The sequence below is a fragment of the Carlito syrichta genome, unplaced genomic scaffold (genome assembly GCF_000164805.1).
Source record: "Carlito syrichta isolate Samal-C Ts95f unplaced genomic scaffold, Tarsius_syrichta-2.0.1 Scaffold303801, whole genome shotgun sequence".
Taxonomy (NCBI): Eukaryota; Metazoa; Chordata; class Mammalia; order Primates; family Tarsiidae; genus Carlito; species Carlito syrichta.
Genome location: NW_007247897.1, coordinates 182,757 through 199,198, shown reverse-complemented (window position 1 = coordinate 199,198; position 16,442 = coordinate 182,757). Strand labels below are relative to the sequence as shown.

The following is a 16,442-nucleotide window of genomic DNA, read 5'->3' as shown; positions in this document are numbered from 1 at the left end:
GCTACCACGCCCAGCTGATTTTTTGATTTATTGTAGAGATGAGGTCTCGCTGCCCAGGCGGGTCTCGAACCCGCGGGCTCATGCAATCCACTCACCTCAGCCTCCCAAAGGCGCGGGATTACAGGCTGAGCCACCGAGCCTGGCTAGCAATGGTTTTAAGAACCATTCATGCAGCTCATCATTCTCTAAATTGATAACTTTCTTTTGTTATCCCCCTGCAAGGTTTTGCTCTGGGCATAGCTTGTCTGAAGATTTTCCGATAATGTTGGTGAACCATAATTAAAGACCCTATACTTGGATGAATCTCCCTTGATTTCACATTCTTCCAAATCCAGGACCACTTAACATTCCATTCTCCACTCTGATGGATCATTTGTAAAATTTTTATAGAAGAGAAGGCAACCAGGGTTCAGTTGAAAAGAAAGCTTGGTGCCTATATATAGTCACTAGCGAGATCTAATTTTGTCTCACTCCAACAGTGGCCAGTTTTCAATGTCTGACTTTTAGGCAACATCCACAACTTAAATTTGTAAAAATGACTAAGCTTAATTACAAGGGAGATAAATAACAAATCCTTTTCTTCAGGGTTTTAACCTTTTCCCAAAAGGGATGCACACTTATATGTTCATAATCCACGGGCGGGATGGCATACTTCATCAATAAGAATACCTGATCTTAAACCAGGTGAAGTGAGGACCAAAGTGAGGCCCAAACTTTACCTGTAAAATGACCATTTGTATATCTAATCCTGAATTCTACCCCATATCCCTAAAAAAATAATAATCTAGACTCACAAAACATGTATCCACTCTGCAATCAAAACCCACACAAGCTAACAATTCACAAGCCTTCTCCCACTAAATGTAATGGAAAACAAAACCCTAGAAAATATTCATTATTGGCTGCTGCAGAAGCCCATAAAGGAGGACAGTCTCCAGCCAAGCCTTCCCACTCTTGACAAAAAAGTGTGAATGACATGAAATGGGCCTTCCAGTAACTACTCAGAATGAAGCTCTTCTTCTTCCACCTCCTCCAGTTCTTCTGTCAGAAAAGATCACTGGTGCCTCAATTCTACACGGTCAGGGTTCTGGTCCTTTTCCACATCCACTAGCCTCTGGTCAGGGAGGGCCAGTAACTTGACTGGAAGGAACAGAGTTATGGCAACAGGGAGGAGAGTTCATAGATGGCTCTGAAAAGAAGGAGGAATGAAAGTAAAAGCAAAACCTGAGAGGAGGGTGAGGGAAATGTGGCTATACTGATAAATCCATGGGTGACAGTGATCTTTGAGCCCCATGTTGAATGCCCAACAGGATGCCAGATGGTTGTGGTATAATAGCTCTGTGGGTTCTTGACTTTGTTGCTGAAAATAATTTCAGAACAAGTTCAAAGTATAATTTTATTTTATTTTATTACTTATTTATTTATTTTTGAGTTGGTGTCTCACTCTGTCACCTTGACTGAAGTGCAGTGGCCGCTCCCGGCCACTGTAGCTTCGACCTGCTGGGCTCCAGAGATCCTTCTGCCTCAGCCTTCCAAGTAGCCGGAATTACAGGCATGCACTACCAAGCCCAGCTAATTTTTGATTTATTGCAGAGATGAGGTCTCGCCAAGTTGCCCAGGCGGGTCTCGAACCCGTGGGCTCAGGCAATCTACTCACCTCGGCCTCCCAAAGCATGGGATTACAGGCTGAGCCACCGAGCCCGGCTTAATTTTATTTATTATTATTTTATTTTATTTTAAAGATGTGAGGTACAATTCAGGGTTAGGTATACAGAGGGTTATTGTATAGGTAAAGTTTGGGCCTCACTTTGGTCCCCTTTCACCTGGCTTGGGTCAGGTACCCTCATTGATGAGGTGTGTTCCCCCCTCCCCTGGCAGTTTCCCACTACTTATAGTATTATGATCATTGTTCAGGGTTCACTTACGAGTGAGAACATGTGATACTTTGTTCTTTGTTCCTGTGATAGACTACTGAGTATTATAGACTCTGAGTCCATCCAAATTGCTGCAAAAAAATTAGGTTAAAATTATTAAAATATAATTTTTGAGCAAAGTTTATTAGAGAGGAAGAGATATTTGACAAAAAACATGGGTGCCTTAAGGGGTACACACTCACCTTTAACAAGAAGCTTTATATAATGTTTATAACAATGATAACTATTCCATAATCTCAGAGTGGAGAGTTGCAGGTATCAGGTCATGAGTTTTGGTTACTATCCCTTAGCCTCTTAGGGTCACAAGAACTTTCTAAGTAAAGAAAGTTACTGCCTAACTAGATTTGGACTTTGAGATATTTTTTGTTTTTGTTTTTTAAGCATCATGCCTTTGCTATTAGGGTAATTTTTCATTGTTTCTGTGATTTACTGCACTGGTAGTTCTACATTCCAATGCACAAAGTGTTCAGGGCTAATATGCCTGGCTGGTTGTGTAAGGATCACGTTCCAATGAGAATAGGTGAAACCAGAGAAAAGCATTCAAAGAAACCAGAATACTTTCCTAACCACCCTGCTTCTCACTTATCTAAATTACTTAACTATGCCTGCCTCAACTGGATTCTGAGATCTGGACACTTTAAATATTTTATGTTATCCTGATTATAATCCTACACAATTGAAGATTTTATTTTTATTTGATAATACGCAGTGGGGCTCTTAGACTGTGCTTTCTGAGGTTTGGTTCCTGAGACAAAAATTTGTGAGCAAGGGGTATTTATTTAAAAGGTAAACCTAACAAGCAGGGTAGAAGAGTAGAAAAATGAAAACTGGAAGGGAATAAAGCCAGTGAATGGGAATATATCTAGCAGGGCCATTTGTGGGAACCAGGAACTCAAATATCCTCAGGTAACTCTAGGTAAAAAAATGTGAAACCTGTCTCTAATTTCTCTATAGATGGGTTAGAAACTTATGGTGCTTTTCCTGCAACTTCCTTCCATCTCTATACAGAGACTTCTGTAAGCATAACCCCCTTTGTACTCCTGACTTGGCCCATGTATGGGTTGAGAGAAAATGCTCAGGTGAAGAATGTCTGAAATTTGTAGTGAAATGCCATTGGAATGTGCAGAAAGGTTGAGAGACAAGGAAGATGGCCTTCACAAATGCCGTGGATATCCTACCCAGATCCTCTAATATCGCATGGACAGTTTATACTTTGTCTATCACAACTTCTTCAATTTGGTGGTTAGTCATATTTTTTTTTTTATTACACATAGTAGGAAAGTCTAAGCTACAGTTTTCATTGTTGCAACTGCCTTCATGGTCATAATTGATATTACCCTTTTTAGATTTGGCTCAAAATTGGCCAGCAAACTGTGTGTCCAGGTAACCTTCCTGGTGTGAAGACATACATCTCCATTTTTGAGGGATTAGAAAACCTGTTTCTGTGCTTCAATAAGGTTGTGGTTGCTACCAATACTTCTTTTTTTTTTTTTTTAGTTGGAGTCTCACTCTGTCACCCAGACTGGAGTGCAGTGGCCGCTCCCGGCCACCGCAGCCTCGACCTGCTGAGCTCCAGTGATCCTTCCGCCTCAGCCTTCCAAGTAGCTGGAACTACAGGTGCGTGCTACCACACCCGGCTAATTTTTTATTTATTGTAGAGATGAGGTCTCGCCAAGTTGCCCAGGCAGGTCTCGAACCCGCGGGCTCAGGCAATCCACTCACCTCAGCCTCCTAACGGCGCGGGATTACAGGCTGAGCCACCGAGCCCAGCTGCTACCAATACATCTTAACAGGACATGGAAGCACCAAGATTATCCCATGGAATCTTTTGAGTTTCAGACACACTTCTCCCTGCTGCTATTATGCACTATTTCCTCACAAAAACCATGATCATTTATGCTTGCCAGTAGAGCACTCTCTTTCATTGCCTTCTGGTTGGTCTGTCACATGAAGTTCACAAAATGACCAGGTGATATCTGTAGCTTCAGATTTAGTAGAAACTTGCTATGACCCCTAGTAGAAATACTGCTTAACTGCATCCCAAGAACTGCCCTCTAGTCCAGCAAAGATTCAAGTTGTGTGGCAGTTGATCACAAATTCACAAGTGAGTCAATGAGGAATACTCCTACTTGAACCCTTTGGTTCAGAGGCCCATATATTCTAGTTAGAAAAAAAGGCCTTTAGTTCACCAATTATATATATCTTGAATGATATCTATATGAATTTTGAATGATAATGCTCAACCTCACAAAATAACTGTATCTCTAAATGGCCATTTCGATTTCTCTCTTTCATTTTTATTTTATTTTATTTTAAAGATGTGTGGTACAATTCAGAATTAGGTATACAAGTGGTCATCTCTTAAACTGGCAGCTTTTTGATGATGTATAAGGACTAGTGGATTCTATGGTTACATTCACATTGTTGTTCCTCTTTACTGTAAAGTCAAAAATTTGCCTAAGCTGCTGTTTAATAGGCTCTCAAGACATTAAATAGACACTACGAGCCAGGCTCGGTGGCTCAGCCTGTAATCCTGCGCCTTGGGAGGCTGAGGTGAGTGGATTGCCTGAGCCCGCGGGTTCGAGATCCGCCTGGGCAACTTGGCGAGACCTCATCTCTACAATAAATTAAAAATTACCTGGGCGTGCATGCCTTCAGTTCCAGCTACTTGGAAGTCTGAGGCAGAAGGATCGCCGGAGCCCAGCAGGTCGAGGCTGTGGTGGTCGGGAGCGGCCACTGCACTCCAGTTTGGGCGACAAAGTGAGACTCCAATCCAAAAAAAAAAAAAAAAAAAAAAAAAGACACTACGAGTCCTTGAATAGGAGTTGACTAAACCATTCTGAGTAGGGGATTGTTTGTACCTGGAATTTATATCAAAATTTCAGTTAAAAAAAAAAAAAAAGCTGCCTCCTCCAGTGTGCAAAGGGACTGGTGTAATAACTTTACTGTCTTCTTGAAGAATGGTACTATATTGAAGCTTCGATGACATATTTTGTTATCCCCAGGTCAATATTTAACACATGGGGGGATGAGCCTTGGTGACAGGGAGCCCAAACTGATGAGTCTGTTCCATGATTATGTCTCTGCCTCCGTATCCACTGTGTGCGAACACTGGGTAACTGAGAACAAAACCTGGATCAAATCTACTCAGTTGGTCATTGGAGCCCACTGATTGTTCAATGTATCTCTAAGATATATACTTCCTGGTGGACATTGATATTAAACATAAAGATCCACACACTTTATATGCTCACTCTGTAGATTCACCCATGGGCCTCCTTATTTCTGATCCTCCAGCTGTGTTCCCACTAAGCTGAGGGCAACCAAGTAAACCATTCACCATTGCCCAAGATTCTGGTAGCCTTACTGCAGGCTCCTTCTACCTTGACACAAAATTGATGACAAGTTGAACTGTTAAAAATCCGTCAATGGAGAGTGTTTCACATTAGTACTTTTAATCTCCAGTAATATGTCTTCAGGTTTTTTTCTATAGTTAATAGACATTGGAGACTACAAAATCGGAGGGGTGTGAGGGTTGAAAAATTACCTATTGTGTACAATGTTCATTATTACAGGTGACGTGTATGTTAAAAGCCCAGACTCCACCATCACAGGATATATGCGTGTAAGAAACATGTACTTGTATCCCCAAATCTATAAAAAGAAGTATATATACATATTAAAAAATCAACTAAGAATTCTGATTAATATTAAACATTATTTAGTATTAAAAGTAAAATAAACGTATTTTCATACCCCAAAAATAGGAAAGCCGAAACATTGAAATTAGAACAGTCAAATAATTTCATACCCTAGTTGAGGTTCTTAGGTATATTGAAGACCTCTTGTACAATCAAAATTCCCTTGGTCATATCTTACTACAGCCTCTGCTGTCTTCAACATTTCTGCAGCTTTACACACTTTTCATACGTTGGCTTCTTCTTGGACTGGTACTTTATATCCTTGATATTTCCACAGTGTGGCATTTCAGTAAAAGTTTGCTCAACACTTTTTCATGTACAACACAGAAGTATGAGAAAGTTAACATTCATAATAATGGAAGCCAATGAGAAAATGTTTTTTCCTTGTTTGTGTGTGTGTTCCATTCTTACATGCATTTAATAAGGTGTTTTAGAGACTACTGGTGAGTTGAAATAGCAGTTACCCCCAGTGATGACAAGCTCAATAACTAATTCTTTTATTGGCTTTGCCTCCTTCCCTGTTTTACTTCTTTGATCCTCTATAATAGCCCTTTATTTTTTTCTCCAAGAAACATTTTTTTCAAAATAAAATACATCTCCTTTCACTCAGGCCTTTGCTTCAGGCTCTGAATTTAGGAGGGCTCAAACTAAGACAAGTGGTAATGGAGGTCCTAGCAAGCCAGTCCACATGGTAGTATTTTAGATTGGATCACTATGTCCGAGAATCATAATGGCTCTACCAGTTGTAATAAATAGGAAGGTGGTAACCTCTCACATGTAGATGAACTGAAACAAAATATAGGTGAAAAATGAAACTCTGAGTTATGCTGTGGAACTTTAAAAAGTATGGATCCAAGGTAAGTATAAGAAAGTTGGAGTTAACTGACATTGACTAAGTGCTTACAAAGACATGGGAATAGAAAATACCAGGCTAAGAATGTTCCTTGGGGTTTCAAATTTGTCATGTAAGAAGACCAACTGCCCTGAGACTATCATGCTGGAGACACAAGACCTAAGGTGTAGGCACTTTAGTTGACATTCACAAATGGGTTCAGGCCTCCAGTCACCTTCAACAATGCCATAGACATGTGAGTGAGGCCATCCTAAACACTTCAGACTCATGCTTCTGCTAACTGAGTACCAAAGGGTTTCTTAAGTTGGAAACACTTAGAGCTGAAATGTTACCCAGTCAAGCCTGATCCAAACTTCTGACTGATATAATGATGAAATTATTAGTTACAATAAAATATTTGCTGTTTCAAGCCACTGTGTTTTGAGGCATTTTTAAAGTAGCATTTTATAACCAGAATACCAGTGGCTATTATATACCTTGACTACAATGAGAGCTAGACTCTCTTCTTCCTAGTGGCAGTTTGAAGGAGTATATTTGGAGCAAACGGTGTCATTTGAGTTTTGAGATCTATGTTGAACTGAGAAGAGCAGCAACCACAGTAATTAAAAAAAAGGTAACTAAGGTTTCAACCTTCTTAGGGTGAAGGTTTGGCTCACTTTCTTTTCCTTTTAATTTTTTTTTTTTTTTTTTGAGTTGGAGTCTCACTCTGTCACCCAGACTGGAATGTAGTGGCACGCTCCCGGCCATAGCAGTCTCAACCTGCTGGGCTCCGGCGATCCTTCTGCCTCAGCCTTCCAAGTAGCCGGAACTATAAGCAAGCACTACCACGCCTGGCTAATTTTTATTTATTTATTGTAGAGATGAGGTCTCACCAAGTTCCGTGGGTGGTTCTTGAACCCATGGGCTCAGGCAATCTACTTGCCTAGGCCTCCCAAAGTGCTGGGATTACAGGCTGAGCCACCGAGCCCGGACTCTTAATTTTTTATTTTAATGATGTGGGGAACAATTCAGGGTGAGGTATATAAATGTTCACTATGCAAGTACCCTTGTTGATGAGGTGTACCCCCCCTTCCCCAGACAGATTCCCACTACTGGGTTTGGCTCACTTTATAAGTAAATTGCAACAACCTGAGAATTAAGGAAATCTAGGATAAGTGGTGCTGTGGCTTGAATGGATGTACTCTACCTTCATAAATGGAATTACTGCTCTTGTCAAAGAAGTTGAAAGGAATGTCTTAGTCCCTTTTGCTCATCCATCATGTCAGGATACAGCAACAATGTGACATCTTGGAATCAGAAAATGAGTCCTCACTAGACAGCAAATCTGCCAGCACCTTGATCTTAGCCTTCCTGGCTTCCAGAACTGTGAGAAATAAGTTTCTATTATTAGTAAATTTCCCAGCCTGTGGTGTTTTCCTTTGGCAGTGTGAATGGCTTAAATGAAGCAGTATTAGAAGGAGATAAAAAATTTATTATGGTCTCAAAAACCTGTTGCTGGCACGAGGCAGCTTTTTCCACTAACCCTTCTTGATTAAATTCTAACAGTTTCCAGATGATAACACCTTGAAAGTTACTCTAGGATTGAACTGTCCCACTGATGAGGACAAGTAGATCGAATGTTGTTATGAGCTGAATTGTATCAGCACTCCTTGCACACACTTCAAACTTCCCATGGTTCTACTTCCTGCTCCAGGTTCTGTTATGGCAATGGCAACATGGGCTGAGGCAACCTTCATGCTGATGAGCACTTTGCTTCAGTCCAATACTGCATGCCGTTTGTTTCCTTGCTTTTCTGATGATGCAGCCTAGGTCTTTCACTAAAACACACTTAGCACTCATTACCTCACAAACAGAAAGATACATCTGTGGAAGCATCCTTCATCAATAAGATATGGGAGCAGATGCATACATGCTTTTCTTTTTCAACTTTTTGGGGTAAAAGTTCTGAAATGCATTTTTTGACATTCTTCAAAAGATTCCACCGGAATTGAAGAATTGAAGAGCTCTATTATAGCAGAGCCCAACTTAGTAATCTATTCCTTTATTGATTTTCCTTTCTTCCCTATCATTCAATTCCTTATTCATGTTCCATAAGAGTATATTCCCAATTAAGTCATCTGCAAGCAAGGCTATATTTCAAGGTATGCTATAGCTAAGACAACAGGAATTCATTATTTTATATATCAGAATATCATCATTAGATCAAGTTCATCAGCATGAGCTTAGAATATTCTCTTATTTCTACTCACTTTTGACCCCCCATTTCTTTCACTTCTAGTAACAACTTAGATTCCATATTGGACATCTATGTGATTATTTGTCTAATGGCATGCATATAAGAAGTGACACCTTTACCTTTAAAATAGATTCAGACTCTGACCAATTTTTACACCTTTCCCACCACCTCCTCAGTATATCTCTATCATCTCTAGTTGAGAAGATTGTGGGAAATGCAAACAACTTTCTCTGTTTCTATTCTTTCTCTCTTGCCCCCTTTTTTGTTAAAGCATTTTTGCATGGTTCTTTTTACATTGTAAGTCAGATAATGTAATTCCAATGCCCCAATTTTTTCAATGACATCTTTAAATCCTTAAAAGATTCTAAACCAAAGTCATGATATTGGCTCAGTAAACTAGCTCCTGCCCTCTAACTCATTTCCTCATCTATTGCACACTGCCACCTCTTTGCTATTCCTTAAGAGGCCAAAGACGCTTCCAGTCAAATATGTTGCACATGCTACTCTTAGACCCTGCAAAGCTCTTCCTTAAGATATGTACTACTACTCACTTTCTTCTTTCGAACTTTTTTTTGACATTTACAGCCTTAATTGAGAGTATATTAAAATTCATCTTCAACATACAACCTTATTTCCCATTTAAAGTTAATGAGAATGCATATTATTTTAAGTGGGACAGAGAGGCAATATGTCAAGAATTAAAGTACAACTGTAAAGTTTTAATTTCATACTTTGAATACCAAAAAAGCAGTAATTCCTAAAACCATGAAAACATGACACACACACACACGCACACACACACACAAATTAGATGTTTAAGTCATTTCATTCTTTCTTAATTTCTGAATATAGTGAAAACAGATGCACTTAAAACTTTAACCTACAGATAGCATCTTTCATAAGGTCATTATTCATTTAAAATAGTACAAATATTTACAAAAAAGCATTTAACTTGTATTTCACAGTACTTATAAAATGGTATTGGTGAGATTGACCTATATAAGGAAGTAAGTCTCATCAAAAGAGATAGTAAACTATAAATATAAAATATATCACAATGTTTAAAACCTCATGGTGCTCTATAGGAAAATCAATAAAGATAACAATTTTTCTGAAGGAAAAAAGTATCTATCATTACAAATTTAAACTGTAAATTTGCACATGAATTCAATAAGGAATACATTTAAACCTTGCATTGCCACATAATTATCTATTTTGTGAAAACAAATAAAAAGAAGATGAACTTTTCAATATATGTACATCAGAACCAAAAAGTTCCTTTTTTACTTTTTCCTTTATTGGCAACTTTTGATGCATTTTTAGGTTTTGACTCTTAAAGGGCACTTTTTTACAAATCTTGAAGCTGTACCTCTGTCCAGCTTGCCAGGCTTTTTCTTGTCTGTTATTTCCTTGACTCTGTTCATATATACTCTAATTCTTTCCAACTCCTGCTTTACTGGATGTTCCTTGGGATTAACTCCTTGAGTTGCCAAATAAACACAAAACATTGAATTTAATGTATATGCAGAAACCAAGTCCACTTTTGCTTGCTCAAGTGGGTCCAACTTCTGCAGCAACTCATTTCTAGAAACAGACATCATGGTCTTCAACATCTCATCCATAGCACCAGTGGAATTCTCAAATGTTGATAAATACTCATGAATTTCTACAGGATAGTCTTTATTAATTTCTTCATCTGTCATTATGACCAGCTCTCGGCCTTCGACTCTAGTCTCCAGGCTCAAACTTTCTTTCAAGCATCAATGGTCTATAATACCTTGTGTAAATACTCAAATTCAGAAGATTCTCTTCTCTGATGAAAATTTTTATTTCTCCCTCTTACTTTTTTATAGTACTTATCATCTGATGTATTTTACTGATTTCTTTCTTTCTGTATTTCCTCTCTCCCTCCCTTAGAATGTTTCATGAGATGAGTCATTATATGTTTTGTTCACTGATGTGTCTCTAGTAATTTAAATGCCACATAGCATAAAAGAGATACTTAATACTAATTAACAAATGAATAAATAGAAGAATGAACAAATGACCTGTGCTATCTTCAATATTTGTAAAATATGATACAAATTCAACACGTATACTTGTGTGCTGGAGTCCAGCTCCAGGAGAGAGTCAGGGCTTGAGACAGGGGAATCAGGAAGCGGCGAAAAGAAAAGACGAACACGACAGGATCCTTCTTCCTGGGGAGAGTTCAAGACTCTGCCAGTTTTTATTCAACTCTTACAAGCTTATATAGTTTTTTACTGACCCCCCTACCCACAAATGTTACACATTAAATGTTTACATCATGTTTTTTCTTTTGTTTATGGGGAAGTTGACCTTTACAAGTTTCATTTTGTTCCTTCCTGCTACCAGTGGTGTAACAAAATACCAGCTGCCAATTTATCAGCCACATCCTGTGACCTTTAGGCCAACTGAATCTCTTCCCTTCACTATTCTATTTCTTTTCTTTTACTAATCTATTTTCTTAATTCTACCCATTTTACATTTTATATTTCTAAACAAACCTTATGTCTAAATCTACACTTATATATGAAATTAATCTTACTTCTAATCCTAAATGTATTTAATTTTAAACCTACATTAAGTATATATAATTTTAAGTTTACCTTAAAATTTAATTATTTCCTATTCCTTCTATTTAACTAATACCTACATCTATAATAAACATTTATCTTTTAATTATAACTGCTATTTATCTAATCCTTACTTTAATTTTAACCCTCTAATTAAACTATAATATTTCTTAAATCAAAAGGCATGTCTGTGACTTGTTTTTCCCAAAACACCTGTTTGTGGAGATACTCTGTCTCAGTTTCCCACTTCCTCATCAATCACAACTGTCAATGTTGTTACTTATAAAGGATATGAGGAAGTACTTGTTTTTTCTTTTTAGCTAAAGGTTTCAAAATTTGCATTCCCTTGTCCCTTCAGGGGAGAAATTTTTTGCTGTTGAGCCCTTTTTACATTTTTATACATAGGTCTATTGCTAATTCCACATCCCTGCACATTCTAAGGGGCACCCTTTTTGCTGCAATCTCACCTCCATTATGCCTATGTATAATTTTTGCTGTCAAATGCCATCATCCATTTGCACATCTATTATCTCAACTAAAGAGAGAATATTCTCAAGCCTATGCACACAATCCTTCAAAGTTAGGGAAGGTCCATCAACAGGATCCATGGGGCTTTGCCTCCGTCATGGCCACATTTTACTGGGGACTTGCTCCCAGCCGGCGTTTTTCCTGTTTTCGTGTCCCTTTTACCTTACTTTTACTAGTGATTGCGGCTCCTGGCACTTGTGTCAGTAACCATTTCTAATAGATTATCTCCCTACTAGTCTTAGTTCACTGGTACAATAATGGGTAGCTAAACCAATCTAACACAGTGGTACTTCCTCAATTAGGGGTCAGTAATTCAGGCTGTTAATAACATTATGAGAAGACAGGCCAAAGAAATGCACAAATATGTACTTGGGCATAAGTGGTAAATCAATAGTTCAAAAAAGCCTAAACTAAGCAAACAGGATAAATGTGTCAAATTTAAAAATAGATTATATTGGGACTAGGGCAGCTATTTAAGAATTTATAATTCAGCCAGGCTCGGTGGCTCGAGACCCACCTGGGCAGTGAGACCTCATCTCTACAATAAATCAAAAAACTAGCCGGGCATGGTAGCGCACGCCTGTAATTCTGGCTACTCGGAAGGCTGAGGCGGAAGGATCGCCGGAGCCCAGTAGGCGAGGCTGCAGTGGCCGGGAGCGGCCACTGCACTCCAGTCTGGGCAACAGAGTGAGACTCCAACTAAAAAAAAAAAAATAATAAATAAATAATAATAATAATAATAATAATAATAATTCATATCATCTACGAAAGTGGATGTAGCATTGCTCTGATTGAAAGAGAAGGCTCTCATGAAAAAAGGAACCCTCTGTGAACCTCAATATGGTCTCAAAAAGAAAAGATGCAATTGCTACGATATAAAATCAAAACAGGTACTGGATGAGGAGAATACATACAGTTTAAAACTGATTAATGATAAGAAAACTGGACACTGTTGGTGGAAGTGTAAACTAGTATAGCCTCTATGGAAAACTGTGAGGTGATTCCTAAAAGATCTAAAAATCGACTTCTCTTATGACCCTGCAATCTCCCTACTGGAAATACAGCTGTAGAAACTCAAATCACTCTATGAAAAAGATACCTGCACATGCATATTTATTGCAGTATTATTTATAATAGCAAAAGAGGGAATCAACCATGCTGTCCATCGGAAGAGAACTGGATAAAAAAATGTGGTACATATACACAATGGAATATTATGCAGCTATAAAGAAGGGCAAAATTATGAATTTCACAGCATCTTGGATGGACTTAGAATCTATCATACTGAGTAATCTATCACAGAAACAAAGGACCAAGTATCACATGTTCTCACTCATAAGCAGACTTTGAAGAACTATTGTAATACTATAAGAAAGGAATTGGCAGTAGTGGGAAACTGCCAGGGACGGGGTCACACCACATCAACAAGGGTACTTGCATAATGAATATTTGTATACCTAACCCTGAGTTGTAACCCATATCTTTAAAATAAAAAACAATTAAAAAAAGAAAACGGGATCAAGAAATTCTTCTCAACAGAACAAAAGAGTAAAGAGACACCGTGAAAGAAGTACAGGAGGTGCATTATCCACATTATAGAAATTCCAGATGGAGGAATAGGAGCAGAAGAACTCTAAATAAAATTAAAAAATAAGGTAAGAACACTTTATCTTAAAATACAAATATTTGGATCTATCCTAGTGTAAGTTTCAATTTTCAAAGACAAATAAAATAAAAGTTCTTTTTTTTATGAAATACTGTTTACCTGTAAAGTAAGGGGTATCAAACCTTTCATTCATAATACTATAGAAAACACAATATAGTAATATAGAATCCTGTATATTGAAAAAATATGATTCATCTATAGGTGCAAAATAAAGACTTTTTTTTTTCTTTTTCTTTTTGAGTTGGAGTCTCACTCTGTCACCCAGACTGGAGTGTAGTGGCCACTCCCGGCCGCCACAGCCTCGACCTGCTGGGTTCCAGTGATCCTTCCACCTCAGCCTTCCACGTAGCCGGAGCTACAGGTGCGTGCCACCATGCCTGGCTAGTTTTTTATTTTATTGTAGAGACGAGGTCTTGCCAAGTTGCCCGGGTGGGTCTCAAACCTGCGTGCCCAGGCTATCCACTCGCCTCGACCTCCCAAAGTGCTGGAATTACAGGCTGAGTCACCGAGCCTGGCCAAGACTTTTTCTAATAATGAATAACTAAAAAAGTTTATGATACATAAATTTTTTGATAGACAAATTTTAACATGTGATTACTATTAATGGCAAAACAAATGTTGTAAAATCTAAGTAATTCTTGATAATGTATTTGAAAATATATTACAAATGATAAACTTTTTTTTTAATTAGCAAAGGTCTATTGAGTGTCTAAGTTTTCTTGCCTGCAAAAGAGGATATTGGGTCAGGTGGTCTTACTGAGAAACCCTGGTTTGTGGATTCACCATTTTGCATTCTACAACCAGATCTTCCTGTAGCTGGGTAAGTTCTCAACCCCATTCCCACCCCCATTCTCAGGTCCACCATTCATTCTCAACCTTGTGACTTGTAGAAAATAGTTAAGCCTTTGAAGAGCTGCACACTATGTTCCGCCCGATCAAAAAGTTGACTCTTACCTCACTCCTGAATTTCTATGTCCACTAAATAGCCGTGTCTATGACTGGGCTTCTGGTTTCTTCAGTTTTGAATCCATATTACTGGTAATGGCTCAGCATCTCACTGCTTCTTTGAACAGCACCTTGGCTTTTTTCATGCTAGCCCACCTCTGAGGAGCTAGAGTCCCAATCATGAATTCTTCTCTGAACTCAATGCCGTGATTGCTATACCAAGAACTTCTTAATGCTGAAGGCTTACCTTGATTTTTTATCAGTCTAAAGGAATAGTCTACTCTTTACCTTGTCATTTTATTGCTTCCATTACAAATGTCTACTGTCATAATCCCTTGACTCATTCATCAAGCAAAACCATATTTTCTTCTCCAGTCATGCCAGTTCTTTTCTTTTTGTCCCACTCCAATTGCTATTTTAGTTTGCCCTACCTTGAAATAACCAGTCGAAAAATAATAACTGCAGGCCGGGCCCAGTGGCTCAAGCCTGTAATCCAGGCACTTTGGGAGGTCGAAGCAAGATAATTGCCTACGCTCAGGGGTTTGAGACCAGCCTGGACAACTTGGTGAGACCGCATCTCTACAATAAAAATTTAAAAATCCAGCTTTCTTATTCCTAGAGTTAACAAAAAAATACTTAAGTTGCCTTTGAAACTACTTTTCAACAATATGATATAGAAAATATGTATACACATAAAAAAGAAATCACTTTATTTCAGTTAGAGACAATTTATTATCAGAGGACCTATTTCAAAATAAATTAATAGCACTTTCATGCTTTCAAATTCAATTTGACTGGTATAGATGCAAATTTTTCTAAAGATTTCACAGTTTAGAGACTTTTCTTTAAGGAAAAGACTATTTGGAAAGAAGAAATATAGTACTTCATGTTGAAAACCCAAGTGCTTTAACTGAAGGTTATCAGAACTAACAAGAATAAATATCAGAATGGCCAGTTAAAAAATTATGTTACAAAATCAGTAACATTCTATATATCAGCGTATAAATCAGGGTAGCGTAGAGGCTATAATAAGTAAGCCCCAAATCTCGGTTGCTTAACATAAGAGAGGTTGATTTATTAACTTCTAATGCACAAATTGGCAGAGATGAAGCTCTCTGCTTTATGCAGTTCCTTGGGGATCCAGGCTCCTCTTGTCTTTAGCCTCATTCTCCATTATGGCATTCATAGGGGTAATATTAAGTTTCACTGATCTAAAATGTTCTAACCAGAATTGTTTGACATTTTACCCCCACCCTGATGATAATTAAATGCCAAGACTAGTTGGGTGCTACTATCTCTTAGTCTTTCTTTACCTTAACATAAGGTTTCCCAATTACTAAGGTCATCTCTGTTTTCCCGCATTCCTTGTTCTTACAGCTGCAACTCACAGTACCACTAACCCCTTGCAGTCTTCAATATGGACTCCACAATGCAGTTTCATACCAAGGAAATCTGGGTGTGGTATGTTCCTCATCCCAAGAAACCTGGATATGTTTGATATCAAAGGACTAGGAGATGTAGGGTAATTTTAAAAGAGAATAAAAATTTCCCTTTGTTAGAGAAGTAGTACATCTTTAAAATTGTTTTAACTAGGTTTGAACCTATGATTTGCCATAATAAATGTGACATTTTTCCTCTCTACATAATAAAGGGAAATTTTGCCCTTGAGCCTAATTCAGGAACCTTTAGAGCCAGCTGTGCCACAGGGGCTATTATCTTGGCATCATTAGTGTAAGGTGGAGAAGCGCAGTTTGGTGAATACCATGTTGCAATCTAAGTACGAGTTTGCTAGCCAGGCTCGGTGGGTCAGCCTGTAATCCCGCGCCCTTGGGAGGCTGAGGTGAGTGGATTGCCTGACCCTGCAGGTTCGAGATCCGCCTGGGCAACTTGGTGAGACCTCGTCTCTACAATAAAATAAAAAATAGCCAGACGTAGTAGTGCGCATCTGTAATCCTGGCTACTCAAAACGCTGAGGTGGAAGGATC

General features: G+C 38.4%; 1 pseudogene across 1 annotated transcript; it reads right to left on the bottom strand.

The window, feature by feature from the left end:
* Positions 1–9,961: 9,961 nt before the first annotated feature.
* LOC103261609 lies at positions 9,962–10,458 on the bottom strand (annotated as a pseudogene). The gene has a single exon (XR_002482037.1). The product of XR_002482037.1 is annotated as a nuclear nucleic acid-binding protein C1D pseudogene (transcript).
* Positions 10,459–16,442: the final 5,984 nt, after the last annotated feature.